This window comes from Balaenoptera physalus (genome assembly GCF_965194825.1).
Source record: "Balaenoptera physalus genome assembly, chromosome: 9".
NCBI classification, from domain to species: domain Eukaryota; kingdom Metazoa; phylum Chordata; class Mammalia; order Artiodactyla; family Balaenopteridae; genus Balaenoptera; species Balaenoptera physalus.
In genome coordinates this window covers 279,763-304,470 of record NC_138888.1, presented here as the reverse complement: position 1 = coordinate 304,470, position 24,708 = coordinate 279,763, and the positions used below count along the sequence as shown (strand labels likewise).

General features: G+C 54.4%; 1 long non-coding RNA gene across 1 annotated transcript in view; it reads right to left on the bottom strand.

Moving 5' to 3' along the window:
- Positions 1-2,819: 2,819 nt before the first annotated feature.
- LOC309667427 overlaps positions 2,820-24,708 on the bottom strand; it is a 48,146-nt gene continuing 26,257 nt past the window's right edge. Inside the window, exons 2-8 of the long non-coding RNA XR_014267766.1 lie at positions 22,894-23,096; positions 22,657-22,819; positions 21,801-21,882; positions 19,541-21,565; positions 19,155-19,399; positions 7,443-18,917; positions 2,820-6,834 (exon numbers count right to left, since the gene is read on the bottom strand). This is a non-coding gene — a long non-coding RNA (uncharacterized lncRNA). The remainder of the gene's footprint in view (positions 6,835-7,442; positions 18,918-19,154; positions 19,400-19,540; positions 21,566-21,800; positions 21,883-22,656; positions 22,820-22,893; positions 23,097-24,708) is intronic.

The following is a 24,708-nucleotide window of genomic DNA, read 5'->3' as shown; positions in this document are numbered from 1 at the left end:
GAGAGAGGCCAAGAGGACCCATCACATGGAGGAGAGAGGTCAAGAGGACCCATCACATGGAGGAGAGAGGTCAAGAGGGCCCATCACGTGGAGGAGAGAGGTCAAGAGGACCCATCACGTGGAGGAGAGAGGTCAAGAGGATCCATCACGTGGAGGAGAGAGGTCAAGAGGACCCATCACATGGGGGAGAGAGGTCAAGAGGACCCATCACGTGGAGGAGAGAGGTCAAGAGCACCCATCACATGGAGGAGAGAGGCCAAGAGGACCCATCACATGGGGCAGAGAGGTCAAGAGGACCCATCACATGGAGGAGAGAGGTCAAGAGGACCCATCACATGGAGGAGAGAGGTCAAGAGGCCCCATCACATGGAGGAGAGAGGTCAGGAGGACCCATCACATGGAGGAGAGAGGTCAAGAGGACCCATCACATGGAGGAGAGAGGTCAAGAGGACCCATCACATGGGGGAGAGAGGTCAAGAGGACCCATCACATGGGGAAGAGAGGTCAAGAGGGCCCATCACATGGGGGAGAGAGGCCAAGAGGACCCATCACATGGGGGAGAGGGGCCACGAGGACCCATCACATGGAGGAGAGAGGTCAAGAGGACCCATCACATGGGGGAGAGAGGTCAAGAGGACCCATCACATGGGGGAGAGAGGCCAAGAGGACCCATCACATGGGGGAGAGAGGTCAAGAGGACCCATCAAATGGGGGAGAGAGGCCAAGAGGACCCATCACGTGGGGGAGAGAGGTCAAGAGAACCCATCACATGGAGGAGAGAGGTCAAGAGGACACATCACATGGGGGAGAGAGGTCAAGAGGACCCATCACATGGAGGAGAGAGGTCAAGAGGACACATCACATGGGGGAGAGAGGTCAAGAGGACCCATCACATGGAGGAGAGAGGTCAAGAGGACCCATCACATGGGGGAGAGAGGCCAAGAGGACCCATCACGTGGGGGAGAGAGGCCAAGAGGACCCATCACGTGGGGGAGAGAGGTCAAGAGGACCCATCACATGGAGGAGAGAGGTCAAGAGGACCCATCACGTGGAGGAGAGAGGTCAAGAGGACCCATCACATGGGGGAGAGAGGCCAAGAGGACCCATCACGTGGGGGAGAGAGGCCAAGAGGACGCCTCACGTGGGGGAGAGAGGTCAAGAGGACCCATCACGTGGAGGAGAGAGGTCAAGAGGACCCATCACATGGGGGAGGAGAGAGGTCAAGAGGACCCATCAAATGGGGGAGAGAGGCCAAGAGGACCCATCACGTGGGGGAGAGAGGTCAAGAGGACCCATCACATGGAGGAGAGAGGTCAAGAGGACCCATCACATGGGGGAGAGAGGTCAAGAGGACCCATCACATGTAGGAGAGAGGTCAAGAGGACCCATCACATGGAGGAGAGAGGTCAAGAGGATCCATCACGTGGAGGAGAGAGGCCAAGAGGACCCATCACATGGAGGAGAGAGGTCAAGAGGACCCATCACATGGAGGAGAGAGGTCAAGAGGACCCATCACATGGAGGAGAGAGGTCAAGAGGATCCATCACGTGGAGGAGAGAGGTCAAGAGGACCCATCACATGGGGGAGAGAGGCCAAGAGGCCCCATCACATGGAGGAGAGAGGTCAAGAGGACCCATCACATGGAGGAGAGAGGCCAAGAGGGCCCATCACATGGAGGAGAGAGGTCAAGAGGACCCATCACATGGGGGAGAGAGGCCAAGAGGACCCATCACATGGAGGAGAGAGGCCAAGAGGACCCATCACATGGAGGAGAGAGGTCAAGAGGACCCATCACATGGAGGAGAGAGGTCAAGAGGACCCATCACATGTAGGAGAGAGGTCAAGAGGACCCATCACATGGAGGAGAGAGGTCAAGAGGATCCATCACGTGGAGGAGAGAGGCCAAGAGGACCCATCACATGGAGGAGAGAGGTCAAGAGGACCCATCACATGGAGGAGAGAGGTCAAGAGGACCCATCACATGGAGGAGAGAGGTCAAGAGGATCCATCACGTGGAGGAGAGAGGTCAAGAGGACCCATCACATGGGGGAGAGAGGCCAAGAGGCCCCATCACATGGAGGAGAGAGGTCAAGAGGACCCATCACGTGGAGGAGAGAGGTCAAGAGGCCCCATCACATGGAGGAGAGAGGTCAAGAGGACCCATCACGTGGAGGAGAGAGGCCAAGAGGACCCATCACATGGGGGAGAGAGGCCAAGAGGACCCATCACATGGAGGAGAGAGGTCAAGAGGACCCATCACGTGGAGGAGAGAGGTCAAGAGGACCCATCACATGGGGGAGAGAGGCCAAGAGGCCCCATCACATGGAGGAGAGAGGTCAAGAGGACCCATCACATGGGGGAGAGAGGCCAAGAGGCCCCATCACATGGAGGAGAGAGGTCAAGAGGACCCATCACATGGGGGAGAGAGGCCAAGAGGACCCATCACGTGGAGGAGAGAGGCCAAGAGGACCCATCACGTGGGGGAGAGAGGCCAAGAGGACCCATCACATGGGGGAGAGAGGTCAAGAGGACCCATCACATGGAGGAGAGAGGTCAAGAGGACCCATCACGTGGAGGATAGAGGCCAAGAGGACCCATCACGTGGGGGAGAGAGGTCAAGAGGACCCATCACATGGAGGAGAGAGGCCAAGAGGACCCATCACGTGGAGGAGAGAGGCCAAGAGGACCCATCACATGGGGGAGAGAGGCCAAGAGGACCCATCACATGGAGGAGAGAGGTCAAGAGGACCCATCACTTGGAGGAGAGAGGTCAAGAGGATCCATCACGTGGAGGAGAGAGGCCAAGAGGACCCATCACATGGGGGAGAGAGGCCAAGAGGACCCATCACATGGAGGAGAGAGGTCAAGAGGCCTCATCACATGATGGGGAGGAGAGACCAAGAGGACCCATCACGTGGGGGAGGAGACGCCAAGAGGTGTAGATGCTACAGTGTTGTGTGGACTCCAACCCCCAGGTGGGACGTGGAGGTGTAGACACCCCTGCTGTCATGTGGACTCAGCACTCAGGTGAGCCCATTGTGGCTCTCAGTGGGTGTCTGGGCCCACACCCTGGGCTCCGATGGCCTCTGCTACCTTTGTTTAGATGGTAGAGTTTATGTTCTTTAGGAGCCATGATTTCCAACCCACATGCCTGTGTCTCTCGTCTGCTAAGGACCTGCATCGACAGATTTGGTCTCCGTGTGATAACACCTGGGCCATCATAATGGGGAGCGAGATGGAGGCGTGGCACCCATGGCTTCAAACCTGTTGGTCCAGCCCCTGGGATAGGCCCCTCCCAGCCTCCTCCAGGGGAAAGGCGCTCCCGCCCCCACCCCGTCTGTCTGCTGCTTTCCTTCCCCTCCTTTACAGAGACCTGGTAAACGTCGACTGAGGTGAATTTAGCGAGGAAGCAAGTAGGCGAGGTCTCGGAGTGCCCTCTGGGTGGACCACGGTGCTTCAGCGGATAAAGGCCCAGCCGCATGCAGAGCCTATCCGGATGGATCAGTGGGTCTCTAGCCACCACCGGGCAAGGTCTTGGCCTTGCAGCCGCTTCCCCAGCAGGCACTGACTTAACTCTCTTCCTTACTGGTTTTGCCCTAAGCGTTCACTGCCAGATTTCCCAATTTTTCTCTAAAAACTAACAAAGTACTTTATTATTTTCTGATATTTTCCCCAAGGGAAAAAAATTTGAAAGTAGCAAAATGATTGTAACTGAGCAATTATATTGTGCCAGAGACTGATGACTAATTGACAAGTACTTTCACATATTCAGTTTAACAAGACAGCAGGAAGATTGCTGAAATACTTCCCTTCTTCTTTCTTCTCTTTTTCAGCCATATTTGTGGGGAGTCCTGGGAGCCAGGAGCTGCACAAGGGCCTGAAGGGAGGTCATGGCTTCCCCACGTCCCAGGCCTTGGAAGTGCCGTCTTGCTTCCCGTTTCCCCTCCCAGGGACAGTCTCATTGCGGCATCACATCCCCCAAGACCAGTTTTCAATTCGCTAAATAATTTACCCCTAGCCTCCCCTGGCATCCCTCCGTCGGAAACACACCAGCTGACTCGTGGAATCAAACAGTCCTTTCTTCTCTCTCTGAGGATGTGAAGCTCCGTAATCTTTCACTGACCAGCTCTGTCCCCTTATGAAATATTCATTGCCTGGAAGCATCCCCCCCGGAGAGTGACCCGGCCTCCTTCACCCCAGAGATGAGAGAGCGGGCGGGGTGGTAGGGAGGCGGGAAGGCTGTGTTTGTTTGGGGTCTGGTGCCATGTTCAGCCAGTGGGGGCCGGGCTCTTCCGAGGCTGCCCCTCCCCCGATTCCTCAGCTGCCTCAGCGCACAGACAGCCAGATGAGTCATGGTTACCATGAATATTTTAAGGAGGTCTTTTCGATGTTGCTGGATGGATTGCAGCTGTAATGCAATCCACACCATCACCACCATTGCTTCCTGGGAACCAGGGAGAGATGGCAGCTGGGGAGCCCGGGCCAGGGGAGAGCAGGACCGGGAGGGGGCCAGGCGGCTCGGGTGCGGGGCGGGCTGCAGGCCTGAGAGCTGCCCAGTGCTGGAGAGGTGGAAGCAGATGACCAGCCTCCCCGTGGTATCACGCCGGCCCCTCCCAGTGAGCCCAGGAGGTCCACTGTAAATGCTTCAGAAATGAATGTGTAAAAGAGAGAAAGAAAGAAGAACCAGCGTTAAAACTGGCTTCTTCTGAAGTTCAGAGACCTCAGTTCAAGGAGTCTCCACCCACCCCGAGTTCTGCCTCCCTCTTCCTGGCACGTCTCAGTTTCTATTCCAACTGGAAGAGAAAACGCTGCCCCATAACCACCACGGGAAGGTCTGGCTCCTCAGTTCCCACTTGATTCGCACCCAGATGGGATCTGACGCGGCAGAGGCCTGAGGCCCGCTAGCCGCGAGCTGTCGCGGGCCGGGGCCTCCACCCAGCGTGCCCACCTTCTCCCCAAGCTCAACCCAGAGCCCTGTGCGGGCGGAGCCCCGCCGGCGCTGCCCAGTCTCCTGCCGTAGGGAACAGCACACCTGGAACAGCACCTGGCAACGTCCACGAAGCCCCTCAAGCCTGAGGACTTGAGGAGCCTCTGAAACATGGCGACTAAATCGTGAAGAACCTTGTGCGCGTGAGGACCACCTTGTTCACGCGGCCGTTCGTCCATCCGGAAGCCAAGCGGAGCCAGTGCCGCCTGCGCATCTCTCTGGGCGGCAGCAGGACCACAGTCTGCGGCCGACACAGCGAAAGCGTGCCGCGCACACTTCTGAAGGCCTCAGACAGTGGTGTCCAGGGCCTGCCCCCCGAAGGCCCCCGGGGACCATCTCCCCCCGCAGAGAGCCCGCTTCTCCCTGGGGCCCTCTACGTCACCTTCCTCTGTGTCCAAATTTCCCCTTCCGATAAGGACAACGGTCCCGGGTGAGGGTCCACCCAGCTCCGGTGGGGACGCTGTTTCCACATAAGGTCCCATTCTGAAGGACTGGGAATCAAGACCTCAGCACACGTATTGAGGGGGACATAACTGAGCCCATAACAGACCCCGTGTTTGCTCACAGGCTGCTGGGTGATGTGCTTTCTGCAGGCAGGGAATGGGGCTGGGGTCCCCTCACTGCACCCCAGGGACCCCACGGCCCCTCAAACCTAGGCAGCACCCACACCTTCTCAGCAGACAAATGCGCAAGTTGCTACCAGGTTTCTTACAGATATGGAGTGGGGTCAGCTCCTGTCTGACGCCAGCAGTCCCACCCCCCCGAGGGGCTGGGCTCCATCAGCCCCAGCCTGGGCCGAGAGCAGCAGCTGGGAGGTGGTCCAGCGCATCTTCACGAATTCTCGGCTCCGCCCCTCGGGAGAGCGTGGAAGGTGCCGGGTCGCTCGCGTGGGCCCCATGCCTGCCTGTGAGCGGCCCCAGCACCGCTCAGCCCCACTGGAGGCAGCTCTCCTCCATCTGATCCCTGTGCTGTCTTCCGAGTTTGTCTCAGAACCACAGGGCAGCGACCAGGAGACACGGGGAAGGTGGCGAGGGCCCACTCTCAGGAGGCACAGCAGCCGGTCCCAGCAGAGGGCATCGCACCTGCTCTCTCAGGGAGTGATGACCACTGCCCCCGGTGCTGGGCACCCGCCTGGGCTGCTTTCTTGTGTGGAGACACAGCCCATCAACAAGCGCACTTCGGTCAGGCAACAATGCTCCTGACAGGAGACAAAGTGGGGAGGGAGGTGTGGCTAGCGTGTCAGGGGCCTCTCTGACTGGTGACGTCGGGGGGAGTGAATGACGCGGGAGGCCAGCCCAGGGTCCAGGGAAACAGCCCCTGCCAAGGCCCAGGGGTAAGAACAGGGAACCAGAGGAGGCTGGAGAGGCTGCGGGTTGGGTCTCGGGGGACCACGGAGTTTCCAGGTGACAGCCTGCATTGGAGAAGGCCCTCCAGCTGCTCTGTGAAAGCTGGATGGAGCGGGTGGGGGGAGGAACACAGGAGCAGGGAGACAGCAGGAGACCTTCGCAGTAATCCAGGGCGCTCACGGTTGGCCTGGTCCAGACGATCCCGGTCCAGACGACGATCCCAGTCGCAGGTGGAGGGGAACTTGCATTCCGGCTGTGCTCACGTGGCCAGTTTTTGCTGATGGGCTGGATGTCTGTGCAGGAGACGAGACGCACCCGGGGTCCCCCCAGCTCTCAGCTCGAGCAGCACAGGTTGAGGCTTGAGGAAGGTTGTAGGATGTAGGGGAAGCCGATTTGGGAACGTGGGAGCCGGGACTCCTTTGACCTGGGCCATCTTAGTGCGGGCAGCTCATCAGGCATCCCAGTGCAGATGCTGGGTGGGCTGAGGGTGGGCATCCTGGGCTGGGGAGGCAAATTCGGTGGTCATCAGGCTGGACGGCTCTGAGGGCAGTGGGGCTGAACGAGACACCCCCGGAACGAGCCCCGACGAGGAAGAGAAGGCGGCTCGGACGGAAGCAGGGAGGCCGCCCTGGGGGAGAGGAGACCCGGGTGGGGGGCTCCAGGCCTGACCCAAGTGGTGCCCTGGTGGGCCTGAGGAGGAGGGGTGCCGGCCGGCTGGGACCTGCGTCAGGAGTCTGCACCAAGAAATGTTGGCCAAGATGCTTCTGTCTGGAGGAGCCTTGCTTTTTGCCTCTGCTTTATGTTCAAGTGTAAATGTCTACTGCTTTTGCACTTAGAAAACAGCAGTTGCTGAAAACAGGCCTGGCCCACCAGCCTTGCTAATTAATCCCACCCACTCTCCCCATCTTGGAGGCCTGGGCCTCGCCTTCCCGCAAACCCAGCCCACGCTGCTGGGCCGGCCCAGCTGTGAACACACACACCCCGGCTTAAAGGGGCTTTGCCACCAGGACCCCGCATGACAGTGACGGGTCTCTGCCACCAGAGCCTGGGTCACAGGGGAGACAAGACAAACCTAAGCAAACCCAGAGAGGGAGCCACTCCTCACAGACCTGGCAAGTCCTGGGCGCCTTCGATTTGGGGTCGGATTCGCCTGCAAAACAGCAGATGCTCTGTGGGCATCACGCCAACCCCTGGCTGGTCCGGACGAGGCCGAAAGTGCAAACCTCAGGGTCCTCGGGGCCGGGGGCAGGGCAGCTACTGTCCCCGGTCTCGGGAGCAGACAGGTCGCAGGAGCACGGGAGGCTGGCAGCTGCCCCCTTGGGCCAGACGCCACCCAAATTCTGTTTGAATCTCTGGGAGTCGCGGGACGCTACACGGCCGCTCGGCCTGGCAGGAGCTCCCAGCCCCCTCTCGGCACCCTGCCCCTCGCTGAGCAGCCGTGGCCTCCGGGGACGGGACCGGCACACTCGGCCCCCGTGTGAGTCGTTTTAACCTCCAGCTCCACACGACCAAACTATTCTCAGCAACACTCATGAGATAAAACAAACAATAACAGTGGCCAGAAAAGAAACAAAGACAGAAATCTTCTGTTATTAAACTTCGTATATAAAATCACACCAGTAAAGTTTAAAAAATTAAAATTAAAAACTGATAAAAAGTAAAACAGATATTACATTGCTAAGAAAGGAAAAGTCATAGATGAACACTTCTTGATTATGTGAATGTCTCTTTTCACCAAAGGGGAGCTGGCAGCACACCCTGGGTTCGCTGTTTTCACCCCCGGGGGCCACATTCCAGTGGTATTGGAGTGTCGGGCGCCCCTGCTCCGTGGTTTCTGTCGCCGTTCATCCTGAATGTAGAATTTTGAATTTAGAACTACTGGCTCACGGTGGTAATAAAAGCAAGCCAAGCTTTCACTGGCTGAATTGTTTCTAAATTCTCTCAAGACAGGCCCCCGCCCTTGCGCTGAGGCCCCAGAGCTTCGCCGCACGAGACAGCCAGCCCCGGGCAGACCTGCCGGATGCCAGCACCGCTGGTCAAGGATGAACACTTCTCACAAAAACCAGGGCTTTGGACAGGCTGCCAGCTTACACTAAAGCACGTCTGTTCTCGAGGGTGACCCGGTCCTGTCGGGGCCAAGGCACTGCCCATGGCGCAGTCCAACCGGCCAAGCTCACGTCGCCTCCAGGTGGGTCCCGTGCTCCACGACTGGTCAGTGCTGTGAGAGAGGCACCTTTAGGTGGCCACGGGCAGGGGACACCTGGGTCATAGGTGGCCATGGGCATGGGGAACCTGGCCTTGTTGTCCAGAGGCTGTGGGACCGACTGCAAAGGAGCCTGCTTGTCGAGACTTCAGTTCTTCCTGGTCACAAAGGCTCTGCAGGGTGCTGAGGGCTCTTCTGGCTGTTGGCGCTGATGCCACCTGGCACGCACCTGCCCTGCAGAAGCAACCTGGCCTGTGGACTCAGGAGGGAGGAGAACCCAGGCCGATGGTTTCTAGCACTGTTTCTGAGAGGGCTGAGGGTCCCCGCAGGGCCTCGCAAGGGGAGCTGCCGTTGAAAACATGAAGGTTTAATGAAATGGTTTTTCCTCTCCCCAGCCAGGCAGCGGGTGCCGCCTGGGGGCTCCTGGGAGGTGAGGGAGGGCTGGGCCTTGCCCCGGCTGTAAACAGCTATTACACTGATCAAAGGAGCTATGTGCACCTAATTACAGAGCTTAAAAATGAAGGAAGTGCAAGGCTTTTGCCCACGATGGGGATAAACCTGGAGTTAAGATAATCCATCGTGACAACGTGGGGGGCTCCCATGGTCATCTCCTCAGGCCTCCTGCTCCTCCCCACCGCACTTGTCAGCAGGGTAGGACCAGGCAGGGGACGCGCCAGCCTTGCACGGCCGAGTGTTTGCTGCATGAACAGACGCGTCACGGGAGAGGAAGTGAGATTTTTCAAGATTCAAGTGAAAGGGACAAACCTTCACGCTTCATTGATGGAGATGCCGCTGTTTGGACCGAAGGCGAAAACAGCCGGAGCCCACGTCCAGGTAATGAGGGGACAGCTGGGACGGACAGACTCCCTGCCGCCCGACGGCCTTGTCCAGGCAGGACCTCCCCCTGGGATGCCTTCCAAGCCCACCTCCTAAGGGGCACCGCGGGGCTGAGGGAGAGCAGAGCCTCACACCGGCCTCAGCGCAGCCAGGAGAGCGCCCCCAGACCCTCTGCTGCAAAGAGAGAGAGGACGGGGGCCCGGCGACACCCCCCGGGCCCACCAGCACGTTGACGACTTGTCCGCTTCTAAGAGTTGCCTCTGGTCAGGGGTTGTAGGCCCCTCCAGCCCCCATACATCACCTTGGCCCGAGGACTCTCGGTCAGCCTGGGGCCCGGTCCTTCCTGCTCCCTCCCAGGGGACAGACCTGTGTCCCAGGCCCAGGGCTCTCCCTGCTTCCTGATCCCTCCCCCGTGCTTTGCAGGCGCCGTCCCTGTGGTTCCCTGCCTGCCATCCTACCTGCCGTCCGCCTCCCGAAGGCCCTGCACTGGCCATGCCGCATCTCTGCGCCCTGCAGACTGTGCGGGGGCATGTCAAAGGAGTTGGGAGCGGCCGTGCCTGTCTGCATGGAGGACCCGGCCCCAGGCAAGGACAGCGACAGCGGCCCCGGCACTGGGGTCCTGAGACCATTACAAGGTGGAGCTGTATCAGTGTATCAGCCAAGGTTCTCCGAAGAAACACACAGTGTGTGTGTGTGTGTGTGTGTGTGTGTGTGTGTGTTTGTGTGTGAGAGAGAGAGAGTTATTTTAAAGAACTGACTCACGTAGTCCTCGGGGCTGACAAGTGCGAAGGTTGCAGGGCAGCCCAGCAGCCTGGACCCTCAGGCAGGATTTCTATGTTGCAGTCTTGAGGTAGAATCACTTCTTTCCTGGAAAAACTCCATTCTTTTCTCTACTGTCTTCAACTGCTTGGGTGAGGCCCACCGCCCCCCCGCTATGGAGGGTCGTCTGCTTGAGGCAAAGTCCACCAATTCTAAGGTTGATCTCACCTAAAAATACCTTCACAGCAATTAGAGTGGTGTTTGACCAAACACCAGGGCCCAGCCAGATGGACTCGTAAACTCACCACCCCTGGGACCGTAAGTCACTTACGCGGTGGCTGGCCTTGCCGGGAGCCCGTCTGGGGGCTGCACGAGCTGCCCCCGCTCCCCCCTGGCTTCGCAGGGCTTGCTCCCCCTCAGGGGTCCCCGACCACTGCTGGCTTCGTTCCTTATCAGCACTTCATCGGTAGCATCAGGATTTACTGTCCCCTCAGATCCGTGGCTCTCTGTGCCACCCCTTGCTGGACATGCCGCCCCCGGGCCCAGGCTGCTCTGCAGGGGCTCAGAGAGCAGTGAGGGTCCCGGGCCCCAGCCGAGCAACACCCCCAGGCCACACCCTCAACTGGCTTCTCTCGGGCACTGTCTGGGGCTGACCCTGACCTGACTGAAGTCTCCTCACTCAGCAAGCACCCGCCCGGGAGCCGCGCCTTCGCAGGTTGCGGCGGAGAGAAGGACGGGGGCCCAGACCCAGGGTTGCAGTTGCTGTGTGGCCGCCAGCTGGTCCCCGGGCCTCTCTGGGCCTGTTGCTTCTTCTCTGCTGAGGGCAGCGAGATTGCGGGCAGAGCAGTGTCGCTAAGGTCCCTACAGCCCAGAATCGCGTGGTTCTCAGCCTTCGTTCTTGGAAGGAACCCTTTGGATGAGTGGGGACAGCGGCAGTCTGGACACGGGGGGACAGCACCTCCTTCTGTGCCCATTGGGCTGCCTCAGGCCAAAGGGCGCCTTCCAGGCAAAGGGCGCATGTTCAGCGGTGACTGGCACGGTGGTAGCTGGCCGCTGAGCGCCCGGCATGTCCCCTGCCGGCAGAGAGTCCTACCTGCACAGAAACCCAGGGCTGGGGTGGGTGTGCCCAGCCCTCAGGGCCTCCCCAGCAGGAGCGGTGGGCGTCAGGCCCCGAGGAGCTCGTGGGCTGTTCTCATCACGGGCGCGAGGAGAGCGTGTCCATCAGGAAGCAGCGCCTGCCTGCGGCCCCAGCCGGGCCAGGGCCTTGGCAGCTGCTGAGGCTCCGGCTGCCTCGCCCACACGGTGAATGCCTGGAGCAGACACACGGTAAACACCGATTTAGTGATGGTGAACAAAGACAAGTGACGGTCGCTTAAATACTGACTTCCCTCTGAGATTAAGAGCCAGGTGAAAGGTGCCTCCCGGGCTGGCGTCTTGCAGTGGAGCTGCGAGCCTCTCCCAGGCGGGCCTCGCTCATTCACTGAACAAATATTTGTCCTTGGCACCAGCTAAAATGTTGGCATGGTGTTGCATTCCTATTTTTTAACTATTTTTATTAAATCCATTAAGCCAACCAATTGCCAGAATTACTAGATTAAAATGTGTAATATACAATTAGAGCAAATGTCAAGAAATGCAAAACCTAGGCAGGATTCCTCACAAATATTCCACGATTGTGAGTCACTCTTTAGTAGATCTTTCTTTTCCTCCAAAGGAAGACCACACTTCAGAAGAAGAGAATTTTACAGTCAATGTATATTATATAAATATGTAAATTTGCCACCTTCTGAGGACATATATAAACACATAACTGGTCTCTTTATCAATGCCTCTAAGAAATAATTCCTCCAGAATAGGCAGAATTAGCCTTATAGCAAAGTCAGTTTTAAAAGAAGACATGCCACTATTTATGGATTATAACTTATTAATTATATTTTAAATAAATAGAAATGCTTTCAATATCAAGATTACAAGTCAAGTACATGCTGAGTCTCTCCTCATCTGTATTTCAAATCCTGAAAGGATAGGGGAAAAAATAGCAAACGTGAGGAGAGAAACAAGGAGTAGGGATTCTCAGAGTTCGCCCACACGAGGAACCCCGAGAGACCAGAGGAAAGATGCAGGGCCGCTCCAACGCTGGTCCAGAGCACTCGGGAGCAAGCAACCACAGGGGGACCTCCAGTCCCAGAGGTGAGGACGGCAGGGCGGGCACCCGAGGGGACACCAACAAGGTGTGCACGGGGGCCCCCAGCAGAAGCAGCTGGGCTGCCCACCTCCTCCTGGCCCTCACCCAGGCAGGCAGAGCAGGGACGGGGCAGAACTGGGGGTTGGGGGCAGAAGTGGAGAAAGCAGATACAGAGGCCCCTCTCAGCAGCATGGCCTGCCCACCACCTGCCCCCTGACCACTGAGGCTGACCTAGGAATCAGGCCCAGAAGAAAAGTCTTCGACGTTTCCCTGAGCAGGCTGTACACGGGAAGGTGTCTGCACAGGAACGTCTACTGCAGACACGAGCAGAGCTGACGCCTGAGGAAGCAGAGCTGATGGCACTACCCGAGGAGAACATTAACACGCAGGATATGTGGTGTCCAAACCAAGAAGGCGGAGTGAGGAAAGAGAACCAAACAGGAACACTGAAAACTGAGAGCATAACTGTTGAAATTTAAAAATTCAATCTATGTTTTGAATTTTAGAGTGGACACAACAACAGTGTGAATAATGAGCCATGAAAGGAGGCTGAGGGATTTTTCCAGAATGTCTGAAATCTAGATAGTATAAAAGTTAAAAGACATGAAAGGGAGATGAGACACATGTTCACTCAGGCTCTCCAAGGAAACAATGGAGAAATTACAGAGAAATCAGTATATAAAGAAACAATTCTTGAGAATTTCCTGACAATAAGTTAGTTCTTAGCACCTATCAAATGCTAAGCAGTATAAATAGGTTTCACTTACCCCTCCACGCTCTGGAGAGAAGTATCAGAACATGAAATAGAAGAGAAATCCTCAATGTTACAGAAAAAATCCTATTTTCCACAAGAAGCAAAAATCCTGTACAATCAGATTATTATCATTCCTGGATACATGAAGAAAAATGGAGTAATGTTTTCAAAGTACTGAAGGAAGAGAATTTTGAATCTGGAATTGTGAATCTAGCCAACCTATTATCCAATGAAGGTTAAGAAAAAAAATCTTTCAGACTCACCGGGAATCAGAAGGCCACTCCTCACAGGCTCTTTTTCATGAACTGCTAGAGAATGCGCTCAAATAAGAAGAAAACTTAATCCAACAGAAGCAATGAGATATAAAGTTTTATTAATAAATAAATTAATAAAATGCATCAGTACCTAAATATGTTATCTTTAAAATCTTTTAAAAATACTTCTGGCATAAAATAAAATGATTTTTACAAACTTTTAAAAACAATAATCTGAAACTAAAATCCCAGTGAACAGGGCAGTAACAGATTGATGAGTGTGGAGGGAATTATGATTATGCTAATTTTCTTATTTTCTCTCTGGAGAGAATTTAAATACTTATTACTTTAGAAATTTTTAGAAAAAAACTATGTGTTTTAATAATATAAAGGTAAAAACTAAAAGAATAGAAGTACATTATGACTTTAAAACCTACAGAAGAATAAAATTAAAAAGGAAACTAGATCAATATACAAAAAGGAGAGAAAAAAGCAAAGAAAAAAGTAAAGAAAAAACAGTAGATAGAAGATATAATAAGATGGCTGAATTAAGCACAACTATTTCTGAAATCATAAAAACTGTAAACTGGATCAATCAGTCAGTTAAGAAACAAGCCTCACTGTAAATAAGAAAAAAGCAATCTAGATATATACATTTATTATAACAAGCTCAAACAAAAGCGAAAAATAGAAAATAAAGGAATAGGAAATATTACCAAAATGGAATCCGGGCAGCACTATTAATACCAGGCAAAATAGAATTTAAGGTGAAAAGAATTAAAAAGTACAAAAAGGAATATTTCTGAAAGACTGAAGGAAGATACACCCAGAAGATATGATTGTGAGCATGTTGGAAGGTAGCGTTGAAATCCGCCCAGCAAGACCTGAACTAACGACCGGATTCCTGACGATCACGGTCGTGGGAGCGGGATGGGGGTTGGGTGCGGTCCACAGACCTCTCGGGAGCCGAGAGATGAACCAGGGAAATACGGGAGGAGGTCAGAGGTTTGAACCACTTGACTGATCAGCTTGATGTACTAACTGACACCTGCGCGGAGAGACAGAGCACAACGCCCCAGAACACAGGCATAAGAATCCCTGCGGAGGGCGCTGCGCACGAGTGATCGCTTGGGCGTCCGGGACGTACCCCACGCAGTCCACGTTTTAAATACCACGTGCTCTGACCTCCACCGCTGACTTTGGGAATCAACAGCAAAAAGACATCTTCAAATGCTACTCATCTCGAAATGTGAGGCCACGGGTCGGAGCGGAAAGTTCGCGCCCCTGGGTGGTTCCCGGTGCTGAGATGGGCGTGGAGTGCAGCGCGCCCACCTGGGTCAGTCCCGGTGGAGGAGGAGGGTAGGGGCGGTAGACCCTGCAGAGCTGGGCTGGCCACACACTCAGGAGTCCGTCCGCCCCCGTGTCAAAGGGAGGCTCGAGAGCTCCTGAAGTGCCGAGAGCACAGCCTGAGGGGAGGGTCTGGGCGGCGTCTCCCCAGGCCCACCAGACCCCGCAGGCCCAGAAAAGCACGGGAGCAGGTGGCACTGGCCCCTCGCTCAGCCTGCGGCCCCTCGGGGATCCCTCTTCGCCACGTGCCTGAGGCAGAGAGAGACGCCGCCTGGGGCGTGCAGACGGCTCTGGCGAGACGCCCCTCTGCGTGGGAGAGAAGACCCCTCTTGCCGGATGTGAGAAGAGCCTCCGGGTGGTGTCAGCTTCACCTGAGGCCATGCCCTTCTTGGGCAGCCCAAACCCAGTGACTGAGGGGGGACAACGGCTTGGCCCTTTCAGCCCCCCAGAGAGCAGCTTTCCCATGGCGTAGACCCCGGCGGTCTTGGGTCCAGCCCTGCTTCTCTCCTTCTTCCACAGGTGTTAACCCCTAATAAACAGCCTGCACCCCAAACATCGTGGTCTTTGTTTCTGGATGCCCTGCGACACCCCAGGGGGGACCACTGACTGCGCAGGTGCTGGCTGAGAGCCAGCGCGGTGGGCGTCCTGCCTGAGGGGAGCCAGACACCAGCTGTGACCCTGTGTCCAGCTGCAGAAGCAAGGGCTGCGGTGAGTATGGTTATTTCCTCCTCACTCTGATACAAATTTGTCTCCATACATATTTGCCATTTTCTCCTTTCTTTCCCCCATTTCTCACTATGCAGTGTAAGCGGTGTTAATAGTGATTACGGAGACATCTCAATACTCAAGTCGCAGGCCGTCAAAGGGGAGCATGGCCCTGAAGAAGAAGGAAGGTCACCCAGATCGACCTTCAGGTGCTGTGCCCTCCCGGGGGAGAGGGTCGGCATGCCTATGGTCGAACCTTCCTGATTTGGAAGGTAAATATACTCCAAGAGGTCCCTGTGGTTGCTGGGTTGAGTGGAATCTGGTGGTTTGCACTGGGTCGGCTGGGAGCTGGCAAAAAGAACTTGCAGGAGCTGTGAAGGCAGAAGAGGAGCAGCCGCCGTGACCCTGAGGGTCGTCGGGTCAGAGGCGGAGATGCACGGAGCTGAGGGGCCGGAGGCTCCAGCTGTCCTCACCCTTCCTCTCAGCGTCCAGCAACTCTTCCCAGCCGCTAACCCCACGCCCAGCGCCGGGTGTTTGGCTGCGCACCGCACGGAAGCACAGCCTCCTCGGGTCTCCTTGGGTGGCCCCTCGATCCACAGCGACCGGACACGCTCAGCTTCTCAGACCAACAGGTTGTGGCATCCTCTGATCGCCATTTCCCTTCTAGACTGGTTCCCTCAGCTCTGCCACAGTCCCCACAACAAATGCCTCATCCAGGGACACTGATTAGCGACCCTGCTCTTCTCACGGAACCCATACTGAGGCACCAACACATAATTATTGATTTTCGAGATTGGATGGCACTGTGCTAGGTGCTGGGTACTCACAACCCAGCTAGATGATATATTTGTCCTTATTATGTCATATAATAAATCGTCATTTATTATGTTCATGGTCCAAAGCATCTGCCGTTATTATTTCTATGAAGCACTCCTTTTGCTATTACTGTAATTGTCCACATGTTACTGTTGCCATATCTTTAAAAAGTTACTCAAAGTGTTGGTGAGGAGGTAGAGAAGCTGAAACTCTCACTCACCACCATGACAGTGTAAATTGGTATAACCCCGTAGAACCACTTGGTAGTATCCATGAAAACAAAGCCTTTAGTAGGTGCCTATCTGATGATCCAGCAATTCTGCCCTGAGGTATAGACCCATCAAACAGCATGTTTGCGGTAGTGCTATTTTAATAGGCCAAAGCTGGGAGCCACACAAATGCTCATCGTTAGTAGAGGGATAATTTGTGGTTTATCTTCAGCAGTAAGAATCTACAACGGCAGGCACCAACAAGCATAAATCTCACATAGTGTGAGGGAGAGAAACCAGATACACAAAATACGTATTGTCTGATTCCAGTCATACACAGTTCAAAATCAGGAAAAGCTAATCTAAAGGTTAGCAGTCAGGCTATTCAAGGTTGAGGGGGAAGGACATAGTGACAAAGTGGAGAAGGAACAAGCTCCTGGAAACCGGCCGCTGATGATCATCCCACGGTGCTCGTTGTAGAACTTCACTGGGTTTGCACCTAAGATGTGTATATCTTTCTCCTCAAAACAAGTGTTTTCCCCTCAGAGTTACTCTGCTTTATCCTTATTTCATGTTGTTTCTGTATTTCTCTTCATGTCCTAAAAACATATGAGCTACAGGTGCCTTATCGTCCTTCTAATAGCATTTAGTCATAACGGGCAAGTACATCTGTGTGATTCTCTTTGTATCTTGCAGGCCAAAGGACATTGTGCTCTCAGGTTCTTGATAGAGGTCTTTTGATGATCGTGGTGATGATGATGATGATGGTGGTAATGGTGGTGGTGATGATGATGATGGTGATGATGGTGGTGTTGATGATGATAGTGGTGCTGATGGTGACGGTGGTGCTGGTGGTGATGATATGATGGTGATGGTGGTGATGGTGGTGATGATGGTGATGGTGGTAATGGTGGTGTTGATGATGATAGTGGTGCTGATGGTGATGGTGGTGCTGATGGTGATGATGATGATGGTGATGATGGTAATGATGCTGATGGTGATGGTGGTGATGGTGGTGGTGGTAATGACGATATTTATCTCAGAACATGTGACAAAAACAAATGGATGATATTAATGCTTGAATTATTAGATAAAAGATATAATTAAAATCAAAATATTAGTATTTTATGCCATGTTCCCAGTCCCAGATGGATTTCTGGAGTGCGATTCACAGAAGTGGCCCACGGTGGACCGCGGCACTCTCTTGGACGGCGCAGCTCGCCCCCTTCCTGCTCCCAGCGCCTGTCTGTCAGCATCGACTGAGGATCGGAAAGGGCTTTAGATCTCGCCACCCTCTTGTAAGTACATGAGACCTTGTCCCTGGGGGTGGCTCTGTCAGATACAAACATGCACCCACTTCAACAGCCAAGGAACGCCCCCCTCATTTCCATCTCCCACTTGGTTATCCAGAGGCCTGGGGAAGAAAGGAGAGGACAAGACCAGAGTGACAGCCCCGAAAGCCCCACTGCTGCCAGCACTTCCCAGCAAAGCAACAGGCCCCATTGTGCGACTGGGCTCATTTACATGAGGAAGTGCTGCAGGTTTGTCTGCAGTAAACAGAGGGGCGTGATCAGGGCCAGACAGCAAGGCCATGGCTGTGGTGACTGCCTGCTGGAGCCACGTGAGGGGCCGCTGGCCCCGGGACTGCCGATGGGGGTCTGCCGTCACCTTCCTGAGCCTGGGCGTTGTCATGGCTCTGGTGAACTTCTCCACCGGTGTTTTTTGTCTTTGTCTGTGGCAGAGATGCCACCAGTAGCTAGAGCGTGTGGCAAACAGGAGGGGACTTATTCTCACTTCCAGAACTTACTGCGGCCGGGACAGTGGGCAACTCATCCCTTCTCTCCAGGTCTTCGTCTTCCTCTCTCAACAAGAAAAGTTAAATAATTAATGACTTTTTCTTCAATAATCATGGAGTATCTCGGGGATGTCTATGGTGTATCTATGCTTTTCAGAAGTTCAGGAACGGTGATTGCCATTACTCGCCTGCAGCAAATAAGGGGAAATAAGTGTATCACCCCCTTTAAAATAGACCCCAGTCAGTCGTCAGAGCACTTTCTCCGGGAAGCCTTTGCCGATGCCCGTCCCCCCTCCCTGCAGGCTGAGCCCACGCCTACCCCTCGCTCAGGGGGACGCGGGGCGGGAACCACGCTCAGCCCCACACGCGCTCTGTCCACATGCACACGGCCCGCGGGCGCTGCTCTCGGGAGAATGCTGCATTTGTGCAAAACAATGACTCGGGGAGTCTCAGGGCCCCAGGAACACCAACACGCGTGGGGAGCTCAGACCACACGACGGCTCCGTAGTCTCAGGCATCTTATCTCGTTGTCACCAGCGGGCAGGCAGGGCTCGGCCCAAGGAGCAGCGGACCCGGTGGCTTCTCTCACCAGCCTGGTGCCCTCGTGGCCCCAGCTCAGCAGTGAGCCCGGGAGCCTGGGCCACCGACCGACCTCACCCACCCAGAGCCTCCTGGGCCAGTCTTCTCTTTCTGGGAAAATGGCAGCAGCCACCTGAGCCTCTGGGGAGACATGAAGAGCTCGGGGAAGCACCGAGCCAGGAGCCTGAGGACCCACCGCCAACTCACTGCTAAGTCAGAACCCAGGACGCGGTGAGCAGCTGCGCTCGCCATGGACACGGGCCGCGCCAGGCGCCGAAGCCAGTGTCACGGCCGTGTTAAGTCCTCGCAGGACAGCAGCGCGCCAGGCCCGCCTGAGAGCCGGGGGGGCCTTCCCAAGCGCTCAGACCGTGAACTGACCTGAACTCCAAGGCTGGGCCCCCGGCGGACCCCCGGTCGGGCGCAGGAGCAGGGATGAGCGTCCTTGGGAAGGGCCGAGACGTCGTCACCACAACAGAGGGCAGGTGACTGGCAGCCCTGCCCCCTGTGGGACGTGGTGGCCGCAGGCAGCCTCACGGGACACGGAGAGGGTGGCACCGGGGCCGCTCTCTTCCTGCGGGAATGTCTGAGGACAGTCTCCAGCGTTCCGTCTCCGCTGTCTGGGTCTGAACAACATCCCGAGAGAGAAGGGCCTCCCGTGACAAGCGTTTCCTGTCTGTTCTAGGCGCCTCCTGGGTCTTCACGGGCGGGAGACGCACTCCCGCCCCTCAGCTCTCCCGGGCCCGCTCCCCACGTGCCCCCCTTACCTGTGCTCTCGCCTCCGCAGCGCCCGAGCTTGAGGCCTGTGTGTGATTTATCTTTCACGCGGCCCTCAGCACATGGCAGGTGTTGGGTGAGTGAGGACAGAGCTGAGTGGCTGGAGGGGGACCCAGGATCTGACCTTTACATTAGGACCAACACGCACATGGCCCTGACTCCAAATCCTCCCCACCGCGAGGTCTTGACCTTGTTCCCCCGAAACCAGTCTCCTCCTACTTCCTCAAGAGCCAGCACGGCGAGGAGCTGCCCCGCGGCGACCTGGGACACCCGTTCTCAAAGCGGCCAGAGGCGGTTAGAGGGACGGAGGGACGCGGACCGGCACACGGGCAGCAGCCCATCCCCTTGGCTTTGCAGCCGCCATGGGCCGCCGCCCAGCTTCGCCCACCCCGTGCCTGCAGCTCCCGGCCCCGCAGGATCTTCACCGACCTCAGCCCCGTCAGTGTCCAAGGCCGTCCCCCCAGGAGCAGGTCCGCCGCCGTCTCACCCGCCTCACTCCTCTTCCCCGCTCACTCTCACATTCCTAAGGGCCCCTCCCACCTCCTTTCTGAGGCCCTGAATCGTCCTTCCTTCAAAGCCCAGCACAGCCAGGCTTGGCTCTGGACTCAGCGTCAGGTGGAGACCTTCGGGGTTGGCGATGAGGCCGCCTGTCCAGCTGTGGTCCCGGGGCTACCGGAAGCCACTGTGCCATCAGTTGCCTCCTGGGTCATGCCTGGAAGGGCCTGAGCACACTCTCTGGGGATCCGTCTCCCCTATCTTGCAGTGAGGCAGAGGGGAAGCACCCCCTCCCGGGAATCCGCATTGGAGGCTTGGTTGTGGCCGTTCAGACGTGCCAACCCAGCTCCCATTAGGAGAGGCGGCACCGCTGCAGCTGGGACACCGAGCCCTGCCCTGTTGGTCCTGCCCGGCCACACCCTGGGGGCAGGTTGCTTCTGAGCCGCACCTGTGGCCACAGGCCCCACAGGTCAAGTGGAGCCCAGCAGGGCAGAGACCCCCGTCCTGCCCTCCGCACGAGCTGCCCGTCCTCCCCGGCCGGGTGGGGGGTACGCCAGCCAGCTCAGGCTGCCCTCCTCCACCCCCCGGGGAGCTGGGAGCATCGAAGTCCCCAGGTGGGAAGTGCAGACACAGGGGACCACAGAGCACCCAAGGGTCGCGAGGACCTTGCGGGGAGGAGGACTCGCGAGCCAGAGGGAGGCCCACCGAGGCTGCTGCCCAGACCGCAGCCCACAGCGTAACTCACCAGGGACCTCGGGCTGAACCCAACCACGTGCCTGAGTGTGAAGGCCCAGCTTTATTGTTAAGCCGCCCGGCCTACTGGAAGATCTCTCCTGCGTTAATGCTGAGGAAAACCAAAACCAGCTTGCCCCGGGAGCCAGGCCAGCACCCGAGCAGACCGCCCGCCCCACCCCGGGCAGGACAGCATCCACTCCACCGACGGCAGTTCCGGGCAGGCAGCCTCGTTTACAAAGGATGCAGACGACCTGAGCTCCGCCCAGCCAGAGAACACACCCGGACGCACCCAGGTAACGGTGAGACCTGCACCCCAGGTGGGGCGAGCAGGAAACCTGACCCTCCAGCCCAGCCCTGAAAGCGAGTCAGGAATCCTGGCTGGTTTCCTGGCCTCTGTGAGCAAACGCTCGGGTCCATGTTCCAGAAAATTCCCGCATGTTTGCACGTACGTCGTATGTAGACAGGTTCCAGAAGCAGTGGTGGGCCCGCTGACCTCCAGGACTTGGTCTGTCTGGAGAGGTAGGGAGCCCCCAGGTAAGCAGGAAGCACACTTACTTCGAGGGGGGGCGCACAGAATCAGGACACTGGCGGGGGGTTTCCAGGGAGACTGGAGACTGCTGGGCGGGGGCCGACCAGGGTGACCTTGGGGCAGAGAGATGCAAGTTGCGCCCGCCCGCCACCAGGCGCAGAGAGATGCGCGGACGCTGTTGAGTGAGCTCTGAAGAAGCAGACCGACCACAAAACGTGTTTGGCCCTGAAGGCAGAGTTCCAAAGTTGACTCAGGGCTGCGAATACAGATTAAAAAGAGAAACCATACCTGGAACCTACTAAGATTTAAAAAGCAATAATTTTACTCTATCTTCTCCCATTTTAACTTGAGAACCATAGATTCAGCTCTTCAGATCTCAGCACCTCTGAACCGTGAGGATTAAGTCCTGACTCCCCGTCCTTGGTGCACCCCTTCTCAGTCTACCACGTGTGCCCACAGCCTTGGGGTCCCTCCTGTTCCCGCAAACTGACCACATTCTCTGAAGATCCCCCTCCAGTACACAAGCACCCTGAGCAGACTGCGGCACAAGAGTAACTGCTCCGTATTTTCTTACTAAAAAACAAGAGAGAAAGATACATAGAACCAATCAACTGGAATGTTTCACAGGCCTTATGCAATTTCAGTGGAATCTCATGCAGAATGCTCCAATTTAGGGCCTTTTGCTAAATTCTGCTCAGCATGAAGGAAAATCATTTCTCACTTGTTAATTCTTTGTCATTCACATTCTAGTTCTTCGTACCCCTCCCCCACCCCCCCAAACATTACGAACTTGCCTTTTTCTTATAGGCAAAAGATTTAAAAAATACTACTTTGTGACTTCTTTAAAAGTCCCTCTTGCCTGGAAAATATCTTCTCAACAATGTTGCAAACCTGTATGAGGCCGTCCTGCTTCAGCAGGACAAACTCCCCGACATGTGCCTCACTGCGCCCACCCTACAGGGCCAGCTTCCACGCTGGTGTCACCACTTGTTCCAAACACACAAGCCCACTGCTCACAAAAGGGTCTGTAGGTCACACACAAGGCCATGAAGTAATTAAAGAGCAAGCCTCTGGGTGGCCTGACCCTGGGGGGACGGGGAGTCACCCACAAACCGTGAGTGTGAAGAAAGAGGAAGTCTTGTCCAATGACACTGACTTCAGACATTTTCTCACCAAAAGTCCCAGAGAGCTGTACCCCACCCCTCCTCCCAACCCTGGCACAGGGAGACCCAGCGCAGGTGTTCCGGGCAGCTGCTCCAGGTGCTGGCCCATGACGGGTTCACGCATTGGTTGTGGAGCAGGGCAGGGAGCTGCAGAGCCAGGCTGACAGGGCATGTGTGCCTTTACCTGAACTCAGCAACTGTGGGGACTGCAGTCTCCGGGATTTTAATATCAGTTATGATGTCAGTGGCCATTGTGGACCATGAACCGGCATATGGGGCGGGGGGTCGACATCACAGAGCCAGCTGACCTGGGCAAGTCCTGGCCAGACATTTGCCACACCCGGGCCCTGGTGAAGAGAGATGGTGTTAACACAGAGCCACAGGTGGACTCGTTCCTTGTAAGTGCTTGATGTGTGTATACCTGCGCTTCAGTTACTAAGTGATCTGTACACAACTTGTTAGTAGATGATTTGGTTGTTCTCAACTGCATTTACAGAACTCCTTCACAAGAGAAGCCTCTTCAAGTCCCTCTTTAGGGCCTCGGCCCCACTGTGGTCAGGAATCTCTCTAGGGTGTCCTCACAGACAACACAGAGCAGGAAGTGTCTCTCTGCCGGCCTGCGTTCTGCAGAGAGAACAAACCAGGAATGAAGAGGAGGAGAAAGAGGAGGAAAAGAAACACTAATCAAAGAAATGAGAGTTGAAAACCTCTCAAATTTAGCAAGAGACATAAACCTACAGATTCTGAAGATGAGCAAACCCAAGCAGGATAAATTTAAAATCCATATCAAAACACCTCATAATTAAACTTTTGAAAACTAAAGACACAGAAAAAAAAAAAAAAAAGTCCTGATGTCTGCCAGAGAAAAACTGACATCCTACCTTTAGGGGAAAAACAGTTGGAATAATAGCATATTTCTCATCTGAAATCATGGAGGCTGGAAGGAAGTGGCCTAATATTTTATGTGTTAAAAGAAAATAACTATCAATTCAGAATCCTATATAATTCAGAAAATGTCCTTTAAGAATGAAGGGGAAATCAAGGCATTCTCAGATGAAGAAAAACTAAGAGAAGTAGACCTATCCTAAAATAATGACTAAAGTAATTTCTCTAAACAGAATGGAAATGATGAAAGAAGGAATTTGAGAACATCAGCAAGAAAGGAAGAACACAGTAAGTAAAAATACAGTAAAGTTTATACAGTAGGCTCTTCTTGAGTTTTCTAAATTATGTTTAACAATTACAGCAAAAGTATACCACTCTCTGATATTGTTCTAAATGTACATAAAAAAGATATTTAAAACACTGTATTATAAATAGGACAGACTAAAGGGACATAATAGGAGGAAAGGTTTCTAATCTTCACTCAAACTGGTAAAAGGACAACATGTGACATGTTAGTTATATATACTGTAATACCAAGAACAACCACTTAAAAAGCTGTACAAAGAGATAGACTAATGAACACTAAAGATAAATCAGAATGGAATTCTAAAAATGTTCAAGTGAACCACAGGAAGGCAAGAGAAAGAAAACATACAAATGAAAAGCAGAGAGAATAAAGAGGAAATAAAAAATAAAATGTCAGACTTAAGTCCTAATATATCAATAATTACATTAAATGTAAATGGTTTAAATATACCAATTAAAAGACACAGGTTGGCAGAGTGGACTAAAAACTATGACCCAACTCTTTGCTATTTAAAAGAAGCACTCTTGAAAGATAACAATACAGGAAGACTGAAAACAAAAAGATGGAAAAATATATATCATGCAAACATTAATCAAAGGAAAGTAGGAGCGGTTATATTAATATAAGGTAGATTTCAGAGAAAGAAAATTACCAGAGACAGAGAGGGACACTATATAATAATAAAAAGTCAGTCCACCATAGCAATCCTAAATATGCATGAACCAAACTACAGAACTACCAAAATACATGAAGCAAAAACTGATAACCAAAAGAAGAAATGAACAAATCCATAATCATAGTTGGAGACTTTAACATCAACAATAGATAAAACAACTAGGCATATAATCAGCAAAATTAGAGAACTCAGTGATACAATCAACCAACAGGATTCAACAGATAATTATAGAGCACTCCACCCAACAATAGCGGAAGCTACACACTTTTCATGTGCCTATGGAATATACACTAGGATTCGCCATATCCCGAGTCATAAAAAAATACCTCAACAAATTGGAAATAAACGAAGGTATAAAGAGTGTGTTT